The 18,099-nt window shown below is 40.5% G+C and overlaps 1 long non-coding RNA gene across 2 annotated transcripts; it reads left to right on the top strand.

Moving 5' to 3' along the window:
* The first annotated feature begins 5,131 nt into the window (after window positions 1–5,131).
* On the top strand, window positions 5,132–7,118 carry LOC309714802. Of its 2 annotated transcripts, none has more exons than XR_014279031.1 (4): window positions 5,132–5,521; window positions 6,357–6,491; window positions 6,689–6,755; window positions 7,033–7,118. It is a non-coding gene; the product is annotated as an uncharacterized lncRNA (long non-coding RNA). The 2 variants fall into 2 exon arrangements; XR_014279032.1 differs by having other exon boundaries at window positions 6,607–6,755.
* The last annotated feature ends 10,981 nt before the right edge of the window (window positions 7,119–18,099 follow it).

Raw genomic sequence — 18,099 nt, 5'->3', positions numbered from 1 at the left:
TTTTCTGATTAAAGTGATGGTCAAGAGTTTTTAACTGGCTGTCTGAGAACAGCCCTCGGGTCCTTCCTTTGAGCACCTTGGCCTTTTCTTCCTTCACACACGTAGTACTTGTTACAGTGTTGCTGCCCTCCTGGTTTCTTGGGGAAGCAAAAACCAGTTCCTCCTCCATGACGGAGCTGGAAACAGCTTCAGCATTGTGTTGATGCATGCTCAGTCATCAGGTAAGTAAATCCGTAAAGGTTGATTCAGTTCACCTGGATGTAATGTTTTCAATGGAAGAAATGTTTTGTCACTCAAATGAGTGACTTCTTCAGTCTGAGACCTTTTGGGATTTAAGACTTATCAATTTAACTTTTGTTTATTATTTCTATTAGAAAGTCAGTCGTGCCAAAACATATCAGTAACTGACCCATGTGGACCATATAGACTTGTGCTTACTTGTCCTATTGTGTCTTTACCCTCACAGACTTGTGGAGATATGTCAGCGGCCCTGAAGGGAGTCTTTCCTTGGAAGAACTCGCTACATGGGCGGAGAGTGCTCTACAAATGGAGATGATCAACAAAACTACTGATACCTCTGAGGCTGTTTCCAGTTCAGTCTCAGAGCAGAAACAAGATTTTGCTGTCCCAAGAAGCCAGGATGGCAACATCACTGCCACTCTGCACCATCCCAGCACTGCTCCAGAGAAACCTAAAGGAAAGGCCCGGGTGGTGTTCACAGAGAGACAGTTGATTATTCTTGTCTAACACTTTAATGCGAAACATTACTATGAGCCAAGAGAGATGAAACAGCTGGCAGAGATGACAGGACTGACCTACAAACAGGTGAGTGTTTTTCAACTTGTTAGAATCTAAGAAATTGAATTTCGGGTCCATTGTACTCATGAAATGTTTTCTGTTTTCTTCTATCTTTAGGTAAAAACTTGGTTTCAAAACAGACGGAGTAAGTTTAGGAGGAGGTCACATCCTCAGCATGTGAATCAGGGCGTCCCACTTCATGTAAGTATCTCCAATTATTGAAAAGCCCTGTTTGTGACTCTGTCATTATCTGGGGAATTGATTGTATTTAATGAAATGTAATGTCAATAATTTAAAAGAAGTATTCTGGTTTTACTGACAGTGAATCTGTGGTTCAATTTCAGGGAGAGGGACAGCCCCCACTCAGGGAGTTGTATACCCAGCACCTGGAGGTAAACTCAATCACAAATGGTGCATATTATCATCATGCTGTGGACCATTTTGCAGCTGGACCTCAATGGACCTTCCCCACCTCGCCCCGGATGTTTGGCTGGTCAATGCCACCAGGCAACGTCAATAAAGGAGGCTGGAAGTATGACTAAACACTAAAGTTCATCTAAAGAATCTGGACCTGGATCAAAGATTTTCCCAGGAATACCTCAAATAACATCCCTAGCTCAAAGCCCTAGCTTTGAATACTTCATCTTAAAAAACCCGAAATGATACATTGAAAGGTTTCTGCCTCTGTGATTATCTTCCTAAGACTCTAAATGTTGGGTTTGCTTTTAATTATTCACAAGTCTGATGTTTGGAGTAAAGCCTCCAAAAAGCATTTTATTGTCACCTTTTCTACTGTCTGCCCTATGAAACTGAAGTCTTGAAATGAAACATGCAATGTTATTAAATCTTCCCCTTACTGAACACCTGAAGTCAGCTCAATTAAAGTGTAGGATGCTGCTGATGGACATGCATGTTTGTATCAGGGCTGTGTTGGGATCTGTCAGGGGATGTTACGGATGGGGCATGGTGGCTGGAGGTTGCCAGGTTCTTGCTCACAATCCCACCCATGATCATGACTGGGAAGCGTACCAGCAACCAGGCGCCTTGCAGCAGGAGCACGGTGGTGTCCAGCAGAGCCTGAGTGGAGCTGTCAGAACAGAGGAGCTGCGGGAATGAAACATCAAGTCAATAAATGAGCAGCACTGAGTCTAATAATCCATGTAATGTTGCCTTTGAGAGTTTCTGAAAAGCATTATGCCATGAGGTGTTTTTTAATTTTCTGAATGTGAGCAAAGAAATTCAAAGTGAATACAGATTAATGAATAAATCATTAACTGAATGAACGTGGATTGATATTGTACATTCAGCTATTAGATGATGATAACACCAGAGGTGCCCAACCCAATCTAACACTGTATATCTGAAACTATGACAGGCACGAAGTCATTCATGCCTGCTCAAATACTTTGAGTTTATCATCTAAATGTTACAAACAAACTTGGTGTGTTCGATTACAGTGCCGTCAACCTCTGAAGAAATTACAGCCAGAAGATTCCTGCTGATGATGTCACATTTTCAAGAAATGTTATAAAGAACATGGCAACTTTATTAGTCACACTTTGGTAGCACCAGGTTGGATCTTCTTTTGCCTTCAGATCTTCTTTGAGTCATGATTTACATTCAACAACAAGCTTAAAACACTCCTCAGACATTTTCATCCTTGTTGACATGACAACATGGCACAGTTGCTGCAAATTAGATGGCTGCACATCAATCATGTGAAACTTCTGTTACACCACATCCTAAAGCTGCACCATTGTATTTGAGTTCAGTGAAGTCTATGGGCTCAAATTGTGGTCATAAATATTTTGTACTTGTAAACCAGTTTTGTACTTGGCACACACAAATTCATTTTAAACATACAAAATTGATTTACAAGTACAAAATATTTATGACCACAATTTGAGCCCATAGAAGTCCTTGTGATGTTGAAGAAACCAGCTCCAGATGGTCAGAGCTTTGTGACATGACTTATCCTTCTTGAAGCATTCAGCAGAAGATGGCACACAGTCAGTTCTGACCTTTCAAATGTTACATCAGAAATTGAAACTCATCACACCAGAAAACATCTCTCCAATCTTCTGTTGTCCAACTTTCCAAGTTTTTTTGACCTGTAGCTCGAGTTTCCTGTATTTAGCTGACATGAGTGGTACTTGGTGTGGTCTTCTGCTGCATCTTGCTGATGTGCATTCAAAGATGCTCTTCTGCACACCTCAGTTGTAAAAGTAGTAATTGTAGTTTCTGTTGTCTTCTTTCAATTCAAAGCAGTCTATCATTCTCCTTCAGGGATTCTAAAGGCCCTAAATGTTCTCTCAAGGTCGCACTTTGAATGTTGTTTATTGGCAAAAGATGAGACTCACTTATATTTATCAGACTGAGACCTGGCTGCCATGGATTCATGAGTGGGCTGGCTCTCACAGGAAAACACCAAGATGGCAAATGTGACTATGGCAGCACCAATACAGTCAGAAAAATCCTGAGTGCAAAAAGTATTTCCATCAATGAAGAAAGTTTTTCAGAGAGCTTGGATCAGCTGGAGAAACTGTGTTCAACGTGCACACACTTCTGAACCTGCACTGCTGCACTAAAACAAAGACAGTTACAATATCTACACAGTGCTAGTCTATATAAGACAATGGAGGGATCTGAGGCTGACTTTGTGCTTCTAGCTTGAGTCCAGCCTTTTTAATCAGAAGAAGACTGACTTGGGAAATAATGAACAGTAGATGGCAGTAACACACCAGTGATGCATCTCGCCTGCCAAACCCAAAGAAGAAGAACATGGCAGCAAGATTTCTGAAAGATTCACTCACTTTTTAACAATCCCATCAAATCTTGTAGATTATGATTGTAAGAGGCCTGTAATATACAGATTTCATGCTGTTGTTAACTGTGTGATTTCTGATGGTTATGTTTAAGAGGTTTGTATTGAAAGTATTTTGTGATAGTTTATGGTGGGTCATGTGATTTGGGCGGTATTGATTGCTTATTTTAGGCACCTGTTCATGCAGTGTCAGTTGGAGCAGAGAGGATTGCTGAGTTTTTGGTTCTCTTGCGTGTAGAGCTGGGCGATATGAGATTTTTTCATATCACGATATGTTTTTTTCATTTCAGGCGATAACGATATCTATCACGATATAAGCCAAATAACTATATTTGTAAGATTTAAATGTGCCGTTGCTCACAAGTAAAATGTGAAATAATCAGCAGCTTGTTTTTATTTAAATATTTATTTCCCATAATAAGTTCAACAGGGTAGATGTACTTAAGGAACATGAGACTTTTTCAGATAAATAAAGGCAAATATTGCAAACTACACAAAAGGCAGCCGCTAAAGCGTTTAAGTTTCAAAATAGAACAAACGAAACAGACTAAATTGTCAATTCCACTTAGAAACAAAATATTAATTCTAAAAATAAATCTTAGTTTGTTTTACAGAAGAACAGACAAAACTGACTAACTTTTGTCAATATCAAATAAACTGAGAACTAAAAGGAAATTCTCAATCTGTCCTTGTTGTATAGCTTAGCTTTTCAAACAGTTTTAACAGTTACTTTAGTCTGACAAAAGCCGAATGACGAATTAGCGCTTCCAGTCAGAGACTGAGGCTACGTCCACGCGTACACGGGTATTTTTGAAAACGGAGATTTTCCGTTTTCGTTTTAAAAAATAATCCCGTCCACACATAAAGGCAGAAATGAAGGAAAACGCTGCTATGAACATGCCAAAGCAGCAGGTGGCGCTAGATTCCTAACCGTGCAGAAATGTTGGCCAATCAGAAGTCTAGAAGCCTCGGTGGGAAAAAGTAAACAAAGCTGGGGTATAGAAGCAGAACAGAGTCGTATGTGTGGAGGGACAGTAACTGTGTGTATATGTAAGCATTTAAACACTGCAGAGAGTACAATTAACAGTATTGTAGAAATTCATTTCACCGAAACAATAACGTGGTGCACAGTGTGACGCATGCACCAGTTTATTGTCTTTCCAGACTTGCTTTCGGCACATTTACAGTGCACGCTACTCTGTTTTTGTCAGACTTGAAATAGCCGAAATACCTTCACACTACGGAGCTTCTGTGGCTCTTCCGTTCGACAATCTCTCCGGCATTGGAACCATCATCTGTTTTCTCTTCGGTCACGCTCGGTTGATTTTTCTAGTCGGCACACTCATTTCCTCCATTACGCGCTGGCTCCATTACCCGCTGGCTGCTTCCCAAACAAACACACGTGCGGCTTGGCACTTGTGCTGTATGTAACAAGTCACGCGACGTGACACTGCGGCTGTGATTGGTTCGGCTCTGCGCTACTGAATTTGGATTGGCTGACCTTTTTTTTTTTTTTTTTTAATTTTAAGAGGACAAGAGCGGCGAGGTCTATCGCGATAGCTTAATTTCTCTATCGAGTAAAAGTTATATCGCGATACATATCGTTATCGTTCTATCGCCCAGCTCTACTTGCGTGCTTCGCTTTAGTTTGTTTCCCTTAGTTTTCTTCTGTTATTGTTAAAGATTTAAAGTTCTTTTCTGTCTCAGTGAATCACTGTTTTTGTGGAAGGCGTCACAAAAGTATTCAGGTCCAGTCTCACCTTCTCAGCAACTTTTCATTTGATCCTGAAGTTGCTTAAATTTGCCAACAAAAATCCATCTATGGAAGAATCTCTACATGGAGCATGGCATCAAGGATGGAGAGGATTAAAGTCAGCAGATGTGGATCCAGACACGGAGGTAGGCCCTGACGGTTAAATAATTGCTGAAGTGAAGTTAGAAGCTTCATTTACTGGTGGATGTGCACAATAAGCTGCCCTGTTAATTGAAAAGATTTGGCATGCATAGCCTGTTTGGGGCTGTTGGTCTGCAGGATTGTTTGCTGCTGATTGCTGAGAGTTGAATGTGCGTGGGCACCGATGATGGTGTTTGTACTGAAATCTTGACACTGCTTTCTCCCTCCACAATTGAACAGGGAGTCCACTTCAGTCCAGTTTGAAGAAACTGGTTTAAGCTGTTGGGAAGCATGAATCAGATGGTTGGGTGTAGAGCATCTGTTTAAATCTCTTTGGCACATTTCAACATCAATCTGGTATAGATCCACTCAGATGAAGATCTTGCACATTGCACTCAGTCTGGCCTCAGTTAAAAAGGCCCTCAGCAGTCAATGGTTTGGTCAAGAAGGTGTTGAGATTGACCTACATGCCTTTAAAAGAGCTTCAGCTCTCCCTACATGAATGTGGCAGAAACTCTTGGAACATTACACTGTCTTGAATTAAAGGTGGATGTTGGTTAGTTAACAGTTTGATTTTGGTCCTTTTCTCTCAGTTGAATTGATAAACGGCTTTCGTCTTAAAATCTACTACTCGTTGTCAGTTTCTTTGTCTCTCGCCACGGCATCTGACAAAGAGATGCTCTACAGTAGGGGTAGGGAACTCCAGGCCTCAAGAGCTGGTTTCCTGCAGATTTTAGATGTGTCCTTGATCCAACAAGGCTGAAATAAATGGCTAAATTAGCTGCTCAACATGTCTTGAAGTTCTCCAGAGGCTGGTAATGACCTAATCATTTGATTCAGGTGTGGTGAACCAGGATGAGATCTAAAACCTGCAGGACACCGGCTCTGGAGGACTAAGATTCCCTACCCCTGCTCTACAGCCACAGACTCTGGTCAGGAGAAGAGATTTGCCAGTGCCTACTCTCCTGGGTTCAGGTGGGTGAAGTGGAACAGGTACATCCTAATGCAGTTTATGAACACATGACTGGTTATCATGTCTTCAACTCGCACTGAGCCTGACATCAGTGTGGTTGTTAATGCTGCAAAACAGGATGGTTTAAACAGATGCTTCGAAACCTCTGCAACAAACCACCTGCTCCAGCAGAGATACTTAAACCAGTTTTGTGTTCCAGTCTGTGAAGCTGCAAAAATGGCAGACTGGAAGACTCTGATGGCTTTCATCAATCAGAATCTCAACAGGTATGTACTCAGCATTGTTGCCCAATGCGCAATGTTCAAGTGAAATCTGGTGGCAAATTGTAGGAATGCAGCCAACGTGCAGAGTGTTTGTGTGATGCTATTCTGTATAAGAGTGAGCAATTTAGCCATTAATTACTTTTTTGGTATCATTCAATGTTCTAAAGTGACTTGTGCCAAAGCATAACGGTAAATATTCTGACCCATGTGGACCATATAGTTATAATCATCCCTCCTTTTTCTCTTGTTGTTTTTTTTTTGTTTTGTTTTTTTTGTTTAGGCGAAGACTTGTTGTCAGAACTGAAGGAGGAAGTTTAGGAAAACCAGCACATGATGTAGAGAAATTTCAGCACTGTGGCTCGACAGGAGCAGGTCCTGCCTTACCTGAACACCTTTTTCAGTGATGGAGCTTCCTGTTTGTATCCAAACACTGGGTCAGTTAAAGAGGGTGGGGGGGTAGAGAAAGGCCACTTCCTCCCTTGTGTTGGTGTAGCTGAAGTTGTAGAAGTTAAATATTGCACAGTACTGTGTCAATATTTTCTCCTCTTGCCTTTGGTGCAGTTTATCCATCTAGATTATTTTGGTATGGACAACCCACTTTTGTAGTTTTTGCTGAGCTCTGTCTCTGAAAAGTAACGTTTCCATCCTAAAGAAATCCAGACTGTGTTACAGATCTACTGACCTTGTAGGAATTCTTTTCTTTCCTCTGAACTACATCTGCTAACCATATCAGTGTCCTGGAGGAAGCACGTAAAGGCTTTGAACAAGAAGCTTGACTTCATGACAGGCTTCATGCTTCTTTGTAGTTGGCAGGTGTAGACACTGCACCAGATTTCTGAGTTTCAACAAATTCATGCATTTCAATAATATTTGGGACTAGAAAAGGTGGCAGTCAAGAAACAGGCAGTGCTTCATTTAACAAAGTCAATATTTACAGCAGAAAAGATGCAGGTCTAGATCATTGGCTTTAAATATTTATTAAAAACCCTGGACTAACCTCCAGCCTTAAAACATGTTTAGCATAAAAATATTAACAGGTGTAATTAAGACATGTGTGCACAAAGTCTTTCAAATACAGCCTCTGTCATGTCAAGAAACATGAACAGAACATTTAAAATGGCTGTCAGATAAAATCCACAGCAAACCTTATATGCTGCCAGTGCCAGCTAGCTTCCATGTTGGAAAAACACAGATGTGGAAGTGCTTTAAATTTCTCTGAAAACCACCAGCATGTGGGTTCACAATCAGACCTCCACACATCATATTTCTGCCATGTTGTTTTTGAGACCAGTATAGCAAAAATCCTCATCTTGAGGCTCCAGAATGAGAATTCACAAATAAAAGGGGGCAGTAACAGCAGCTACAGCCATCTCTATGCTGTTAGCAAGGCTCTCCACTTTGTGTAGAAACTTGCACTGTGAAGTCCGGGGTTGTTTACATTCAATGCGGTGCTGAAGACACTGGTGTTGCAATCATCATCTACATTATTTCTACAATTATTGGAAAATGAAACAACACATTTTCATCTCTTAATGTTATATAAAAAAACCTGTGATGGTGCTCTCTCTGATTTTCCAGTTTGTGTTTTGGATAGACTAAAATGTATTTACAATAGCCAGAGCCGACTGAATTCAAATATTTCTAAAATCTAATGGATTAAAAATAAAGGACCTAAAATTTACCCTGACTTCTATTTACTAAAAGAGATCAAATCTGAGACTCTGCTATGTTGAGCTATAAAAGCAGAAATAGTAAAATTTAATACAAAAAAGCTGATATACATTAGTGTCTGTAATTAAAGGAGCATTAGCAGCTGGCAAGGCTCTCCACTTGCTCCTTCAAAACTTGTATTGTGAAGCCCGAATTTGTTTACATTCATACCAGTGTTTAAAACAACAGGGTTGAATTCATATCAGTTGTCCAGTGGCATCGACCAGCCAAACATCTGGTGTGGGGTTTTTTTTTTTTTTTTTGGTTTTTTTTGTTTGTTTTTTTTTGTGGAGGGTCCATTGAGGTCCAGGCACAACCTTGCCCACAGGATGATGATAGGGGCCCTGATAATTTGCACCATTTGTGATTGAGTTTACCTCCAGGTGTTGGGTGTACTCCCTGAAACTGAATCACTGAAAGATGCAGAGTCAGTTCTTGTGTAATTATAGTCAATACATTTCACCAAATGCAATTAATTCCCAAGATAATGACTGAATTAAAAACAGTTCTGTTTAATAATTGGAGATACTGGCATGAAGTGGGACGCCCTGATTGAGATGCTGAGAATCTGGACTCCTCCTAAACTTTCTCCTTCTGTTTTGAACCAAGTCTTCACCTAAAGATGGAAGAAAACAGAAAATATTTAATGAGTACAATAGACCCAAAATTCAAAATGAATTCAGTTTCTCATGTTCTAGTAACCTTGAAAAACACTCACCTGTTTGTAGGTCAGTCCTGTCACCTCTGTCATCTCCCGTGGGTCATGGTAACGTTTTTGGTTAAAGTGATGGACAAGAGGTTTTTAACTGGCTGTCTGAGAACAGCCCCCGGGTCCTTCCTTTGACCACCTGGGTCTTTTCTTCATTCTCTCACACAGTGCTTTTGACATTCTGGTTCTGTGGGACAGCAAAACTGTTCCTCTGTGACAGAGCTGGAAACAGCTTCAGCAGCCTCAAAGATGTTGTTCCTCGTCTCCTTATTGAGAGCACTCCCCACCCATGCAGTGAGCTCTGCCATGGGGAGACTTCCTTCAAGGCTGCCACCAGAACTCCACAAGTCTATATGGTCCACATGGCTCAGCTCATCTGTGGTGCCATGACTCACTGTAGAAAAGCCAATTATACCAGGGTAAACTGCTGAGTGGATTTTAAGGCCTAGAGTTGGTGTAGGCAAGAATGCACAGGACTGAAAAAATCATTTTTCCCTCATTGATCCGCATTCATTGATTCATTGTTTAGAAAACTTAAAAAAAAAAAAAACATTTAGAAAGTGGTCAAATAAATGAGCTCTCCTAAAACCTTCCACCTTATCTTTCTGAATATTCATCTTTGTTTGCAATTTATCATTTTAACCACTGATGTCTGAAGAAAAAGTGTAATCTCACAGATAATGACCTGTTTGTAGTATTGGGCGGCAGGATTTCAGTTTCTTTATACCAGTGATATCAAAGTGAGGCTGCAAGAGGTCGTTTATAAATTTGTAATCAGCTGTGTAAGATGGTAGCCTGGTATCATCTGCATATTAACTCACCTCCACATTTACTGTGGGAAATGGCCACTGATGTGTGAGTGGGTTTGTTTCACAACTGCTGTGAGCCAGTGGCTGTGATTGGGCTGGGTTCACTGAAGGCAGGTGTATTTGATTGCACTCTAGTCTAGTCTACTTGTACTCCAGACTACAAGTACTGCTGTTAGTGATGGCCAAATGAAGCTTTCTGGAGTGTTGAAGCTTGTATTGGCCAAAAGTATGAAGAGCAGCTCGAATCTACAACTTTGAAATGAACTGCTTCATTATCATTGCCCAGTCACAGCTTCTGTTTAACATCATGTGATAATTCTGTCTGATATCAGGCTAACGTTGTGGTGCTTTGAACCTGTATTTTTCTCTGTGTGACACAATTTTATGTCTGTCTCATGAATAAATGTGATGAATAAATTTGTTTAAACATGAACAATGGTGTGGTCTCCCTTTACTAGTGATTTAACATTTGTAAACATAACAGACCAAAAACATACAAGAATTTGCCTCCACTTAGACTTCTTCTGTTCTTTGGATTCATCATCAAACCATAAAGTGCTCTGCTGTGAGAATAATCTCTGAAGACTTGGTTTAACTACAATTGAATATAATAAACATACAATATTTGGGCCTTTGTAAAATTCAATCGCTAGTAAACTGATGATAAATAACATGGAAAAATATTTTTCTTTAATCCCTTGAACGGTTTTTATTTATTATCAAATGATGATGATATAGGAACCAAAATTGATTCAGCTAATAAAAGTGAATCTCATCCCATACCATTACCTGCTGGAATTAAGTTATACAGGAGCTTAAAAATGTGATTTATTAAAATAAATTATGGATTTTTTAGCAAACAAAACAGAATGCAATTAAACTACATTTTGGCTCCTGTTTAACTAATATTTGCATTACTTCTAAGACTTTTCCTGTAATATCAGTGCAAAGATGACAGTGTTAAAAGTGCAGAACTGTAATTTTGATTGGACGTGATGTAATTGTCTCAAACTGTACAATTCTGTGAGCAACAGCAGTTAATGATGGTCCGTTTGAAGCTGAAGACCGCATCACTGTGCTGCAGAAATACTGTGTCGGGGCTTGGTACGTCTGAAGTTTAATTCAGTACGTCACTGCTTTAGTCCTTGACTCAATGGTTTATAAGGAAGTGAATCACTGGTGGGATTTGTGGTGTGTGTTAGTGATTTTGTGCAAGAGATCAGTGTGCAACATATTGAAATACATTATTGGTCCAAGCCGTCGTAAGTAGTGGGAAGAAAATGACCTTCAATGTTAAGCTTTTTGTTGACGTGTACAGTGTAGTATAAGCATTAGAGGATCTTAAATAAAATGGTAACAATTATGTAAAAGTCATTTTAATGAAAATGAACAGGAACTTTATAGATTTTCAAAGAAAGAATATGAAAACAACACTTTTTTTAAAAAAACGGTGCTCATCAAAATAGAAAACTGAACTTTTAACTTCCATCCATCTGTTCATTTAACTTAGAAGGAAGAAATGTCCTGCTGGTTAGGTGCATGTGCTCCCCTGTTATCTTTAACTAAGTGAGTTCACTTTGTGGCTGGGTGTTGTCTCAGTGTTCTCTCAGTATTCTCTCATCACAAACCTGTTTTATTTGACATTTCTCTTGTGCATGAGTTTAAAGCTGGTGCTCCACCCCGCCGCTGCTCTCTTCTCCTCCAGTGTCACAAGGTGTGCCACAGGCTTCATTCTAGTCCTGAGATGTGACATTGGATAATGGCCAGAAAAGAGTTTTACAGATTGTGATTTTTCCTGAGTGAAGTGAAATGGACTGGCATTTATGTAGCACTTTTCTAGTTTTGCTCTTAACTCATGACACTTTTTCATATATATTCATTCAGCACTTTCATAAATGTAAGCGCTTTAGTCGACTTAAATTAGGAGCTCTGGCACATTTTGAATAACCTTTTAACCCTTTAAAACCAGTCAGAGCGGGCACGCTCCGTTTTGCGTAACTATTTTTAAATCCCGGTAGCACTGCAACCACGTAAGCTAGCGAAAAAATTGTTTTTGCATATGAAACCGAAGGAGTTGTACTTACATCTTATGCCATCAGCTTGTCCTAAGTCAGTTTCCTTCCACATAAAGCTTTGCAAAAACTGCATAAAAAGCACTTGCAGCAACAAAAACATAATATTCCAGAAACACGCTTTGCCGATCCGATCAGCTGTTTGTAACACTTCCTACGTCCATCAGCGCGAACTATCGCATGTCCGCCATGACCTGCCCGAAACCGGAAGTGACGTCATTTTCGCGGAAATGTAGTTTTTTACCATCAAGGCCTCATGAGCCTATACTTGTGTCTTTAAAAGTTATCTTTGACTTTATGACTTTCCGTGTCGTTTCTGGGATGCTCAGGACTCATATTGCACTGCTGGAAATAGTTTATTTTGATGCATATGCTGTTTTTTTGCAAATTTGGATTATAATATTTATATTTTGTTTTTCCTGCAGTATATAAAAATTGGTGTATTTCAAAAATAAAACTATGAAGACACTTAAAATAAATTTCCTGTGGTGGGAAACTGTTTTGTGCAACTTTTTTGTATTTACAGTTTTGAGGGATAAGCCTCTTAAATTTCTCTAACTAGAAATATATGTTAAAAAGACAAAAACGATTTTATATTTCGTTGTAGTTTATTGCACTTTTTTGCAATTTATGCAATTACTATGCACTTAATGCATACATATTATTAAAGTTTAGGCTATAATGGTTGTATTGATGTATATCAACTTGAAATGCTCCCAAAAATGGCACTACAGCTGAAGGCTGTAAAATATAATATAAGCTCTGGCGGACTTGGTTCTATGGTAGGTCTTAAAGGGTTAATTAAAACCCAGTTAAAAACACATGAACTCATATAGCCCCTCTGACACCCTGTGTGTTTCCACACATGAACACACATACCCCCGAGCACACCTGAACGCACATGCGCACACGCACGAAATCTGTCAAACCGGTTTGGTTGGCCGCCATATTGGACAGGTAGCAACGTATTACTACTCATGGCCTAAATTTCTTCCCCGACTTCTTATTCCAAAGCCTTTGTCTGCTGGTTTGAAGACAATAAATAGCTGGATGAACATGAAAAACATGTCCATCACTGCGACTGGGGAGAGTGCCCACCCTATGGAAGACGTCCTGCATCGTCCCGGTCCCCAAAAAGAACCGGCCCAATGAGCTGAATGACTTCCGACCGGTGGCACTGACGTCACATCTTATGAAGACTCTAGAGCGGCTCTTCCTCAACCTCCTCCGACCACAGGTACAACATGCCCAGGACCCACTACAGTTTGCATACAAGGCGGGTGTCGGAGTGGAGGATGCCATCCTGTACCTCCTACACAGAGCCCACTCACACCTGGATGGGGGAAAAGGCACGGTCAGGATCCTGTTTCTTGACTTTTCCAGTGCCTTTAATACCATCCGGCCCTGTATGCTTCAAGAAAAACTGAACAGGATGGAGGTGGACCCCTGCCTGGTGGCTTGGATCTCCGACTACCTCACCGACAGACCACAGTACGTCAGGCTGAAGGACATCACGTCTGACACTGTGGTCAGCAGCACAGGAGCACCACAGGGAACTGTGCTGTCCCCTCTTCTCTTCACCCTGTACACCTCTGACTTCTGCTACAACTCTGAATTATGCCAATATTCAGAAGTTTGCAGACGACACAGCCATCATGGGGTGTATCTGGGATGATCAGGAAGAGGAGTACAGAAGTCTGGTGAGGAACTTTGTCGCATGGAGTCACACAAACCACCTGCAACTCAACACCTCAAAGACTAAGGAACTGGTTGTGGACTTCGGGAGGTCCAGAGAAGGTCCACTGCCGGTTCAGATAGAGGGGGAGGAGGTGGAGGTGGTCAACAAGTACAAGTACCTCGGGCTGTGGGTGGACAATAAACTGGACTGGTCATGCAACACAGAGCACCTGTATAAAAAAGCCCAAAGCCGACTGTACTTCCTCAGGAGGCTGAGGTCTTTTAACATCTGCAGGAAGCTCCTGAGGATGTTTTACCAGTCGGTGGTTGCTGGAGTACTTTTCTATGCTGTGGTGTGCTGGGGGAGCAGCACAGCAAAGAGGGACTCATCCAGGCTGGAGAAACTGATCAGGAGGGCTAGCTCTGTGGTCGGCATGAAGCTGGACACTCTGGTGACAGTGGCAGAGAAAAGGACATTAAAGAAACTGATGGACATTATGAACAATGCTGGGCATCCTCTGCACACGGCCATTAACAACCAGAAGAGTCTGTTCAGTGACAGGTTGCTTCTCCCAAAGACAAGAACTAACAGACTTAAAAACTCCTTTGTCCCACACGCCATCAGACTGTTTAACTCCTCTCTGGAGGGGAGAGGGAGGGGAAACAGGAGGACAAAGGAGGGGGGAACAACTAAGCTGTAGTGCCTCTTCACCTCACTGTGCAATACCTTTTGTGCAATACTTTTGTAAATAGTCAACGGTGCAATAGACTCAATACTTGAAATGTGCAATTCACTTGTATTTTTATTTTTATTCCTATTTATTCTATTTATCCCCTTCGTATATTTTATTTATATTGTCTCTGTATTTATATATATATATATGTGTGTGTGTGTGTGTGTGTGTGTGTATATATATATATATATATATATATATATATATATATATATATATATATAAAATATTCTGTAACTCTGTAACTTCTGTCGGTGCTGTGCTTTTTTGGAAATCGAATTTCCCAGAGGAACCCACCCGAGGGATTAATAAAGTTCTATCTAATCTAATCTAATCTAAATCTTCTTGAGAGTCACTAGAATAAATTCAACTAGACACACAAGACAAAGGCTACTTTCACACTGCAGGTCTTAATGCTCAATTCCGATTTTTTGATCAAATACGATTTTTTTGTCTTCGTGTTCACACTACAAATAAAATGCGACAGCAAACGTGCTCTAGTGTGAACGCTCAAAGCGGCCCGCATGCGCAAAAGAAGACTTCACACACAACACGCTCTGCTTAGACCCAGAGCAAACAGTATTGTTTGACAGATGGCTGTTAATATAAAGACTTCGGACTTTACATTTCTCAATTTTTGCTTTAAGTTATTTTGTTATTTACATAATAATGTAAATAACCTAATAATTATCCTTATTGCTGTTTAAGAGAGGAGCGGTGCTTCAAAGGATAGTTGCAGATTTCTGTCAGAATCTGCAGATTATACAGTACAAATAAAATGTTCACATTTCTCCAACGTTGTCTTCCCAACAGTTTCACTGACATCTACACGGGATGGCCAGGAAGCGTTCGCGATGTCTTCTCGGGCGCTTCTCTGGCACTGATAATTGGCGTCTGTCTTGTGTCGGTGACGTAAAAGACGGATTTAATGCGACCTGACCGTTCAAACAGCAGTCGCTTTCTAAAACATAGGATATGTATCGGATTCAGTACCACATACGAAAGTGACCCAGATCGGATTTGAAAATATCGGATTTGCGCCGTCTTTGCAAACTTCAGAAAGCAAATGGCCTAGATCTTGGTTCCACTTACCTCAATGACCATGCTTGCAGAGAGTTTATTGGAACAATAGCACAAACTTCAAGAGACCAGATTGAAAAGGAAATTCAAGAAAGCAGGTTCTTATCCATTCTTGCAGATGGCAGTACAGACACTGGTATAATAGAACAGGAGTTGGTTCACGTCAGGTATGTGAGGGATAATGGTGACATAGCCACATACATGATCAAATGTCAGCCAGTCAAGAGTGCAAATCCTGCAGGTATTTTAGAGGCTATTGATGAAGCAGTGAACACCATGGGTATCAGAGAGGACACATGGAAAAAGAAAGTAGTTTGTGCAAATTTTGATGGTGCTGCAGTGATGATGGGTGAGAAAACAGGAGTAGCTGGGAGACTGAAACAGAGGATACCCCACATCATAACAATCCACTGTGTGGCACACAAACTAGAGCTAGCCGTGCTGGATAGCGTGAAAGGCTGTGAGTACCTGGTGAAATTTGAAGATACACTGAAAACCATCTTTAACCCTTGTATGGTGTTCGGGTCTGTGAGACCCGTGTTCAGTTTTTTTCAAAAGAAAAATTAAACAATTAATTATTTTTTCACGTGTAAATGTGTTGTGTCTTTCCACTCACTCCACTTGATTATAACTGATTTATTTATAACATTTTATATAAAAGAAAAACGAGAAGCACATTAATTCATAAATGTGATCTAACAAAGGTAAAGGGAAAAAATTAACCATGTTTGCTGTTCATATGTCTTGTAATTGGGATGAAGTAAACATCTGTTGAGTAATTTAACATAAAATTGTTTGATAGTGTTAATTTGGAAAGCCAAAACTCTAGCGGGTCCACCAGACCCATGAACACTGGCTGAGTAACAAAAATACGAACACCACACAAGGGTTAAGATGTACTACTATTCCCCAAAGAAGCGAAGAGAGCTGACAGAAATAAGTGAACTGCTAAATGAGAGGCTGGCACATTTCAGTGGGCTGAAGAGCACACGGTGGCTTCTAAGCCGGCTGAGATGTCTAAAGGCTGTGGAAAAAAATTACACTCCCACTGTTGTTCATATGGAGAACATGGCAGAAGGAAGTGATGTCAAAGCCGAGGATGCAGCCAAGGCTAAGGGGGTGGTGCAGGAGATGAAGACTGAGAAATTTGTTCGCTTCCTGCATTTCATGTTGGACTACAGTACCATCTTATCCAAGTGCTCTACTGATTTTCAGCATGATAACCTAAACATCACACGAACAAATCAGTTAGTTGAGAGCACAACATCACGCTTACTCAGCCCAAAAACAAAACCAGGCGAATATCAGAAAACCTTGGACACAAAGTTCACAGCGAACCAGGATGGTAGCATTTGCTACTGTGGAACTCAGCTAACAAAAAGTCAGTGACCTGCTAGAAGAGGTGAGGGAACAGACAAAGACACCTTTGGTGCAGAGATCCAGAAGATTATTGACAACACAGTCAAGTACATGGACAACAGATTTAAAAATCTCCATGAAAAGCCTCTCTCTTGTTTCAAGGTTTTTGACCCTTCCACTCTTCCCTACCCCAGAGAAGAACTAGCAAATTATGGGGATGAAGAGGTGGATTATCTTGTCACACATTTTGCCTGTTTGCAAAGTAGATTGCTTGTACAGAGATCTCCTCTCTGAGAATCCAGAAAACCTCTCTCATATCTTGTTGCTGGTGAAATTAATGTTGACACTTAGTCCATCGACAGCCATCTGTGAGAGAGGATTTTCTTGCATGAACCGAGTGAAGACAACACATCGTACCTCTCTACACCCTGAAACACTGAATGACTGCATGCAACTCTCCATTAATGGGGAAACAGTTGAATCTTTTTGCCCTGACAAGTCGATTCGTTTCTGGATGTTTTCTGGAAAAGGTTCAAGACACCTGGATCATAAAACCCCGACAAGAACAAAGAGCAGTGAAATGGAGGGCAATGCACACGAAGAGAAAGCTGATGAAGGAGATGCTATGCCCTCAACGTCGAGTGGCATTTTCTCATCCGAGACTTCAGTGGAAATTTCAGATTCAGGATCTGACACAGACTAATTCATGTTCTACACAGTTCTAACAAGTTCACAGAAAATTCTGTTTAATTAGAACCAGATATTTGAGTTGATTGTAATGTTTACACAGTTGTTGTAATTTGTGTTTTAACAATTTTTTGATTGATGTTTTGTTTCCTTTACAATATTATACAATAAAAACAATCTTTTTTTATTCGGGCTACTCAAATTTATTTCGGGCTACCAAAAACTAAAGAGTGCCTGCCCGAAGGGCTACCAGGGATTTTAAAATTTTGCGAGCCCTGGATGTTATCCCTGCATGGCTCTTTAAAGAGGTTTTTCCCTCGATTGGAACCTCAGTCCTTGCCGTTATAAATAGCAGTATGACTTCCAGTGTGGTTCGCGATGGTTTTAAACCTGCAATTGTACATCCTTTATTACAAAAAACTTTCCTTGAACCCTCAGTTTGCTCAAATTGTAGACCGATCTCAAAACTCCCAGAACATAGTATTTACCCAATTCAATACAATTTTGATA

This window comes from Aulonocara stuartgranti (assembly GCF_965226115.1).
Source record: "Aulonocara stuartgranti genome assembly, chromosome: 9".
Taxonomy (NCBI): domain Eukaryota; kingdom Metazoa; phylum Chordata; class Actinopteri; order Cichliformes; family Cichlidae; genus Aulonocara; species Aulonocara stuartgranti.
This window is presented reverse-complemented; position numbering and strand designations above follow the sequence as displayed.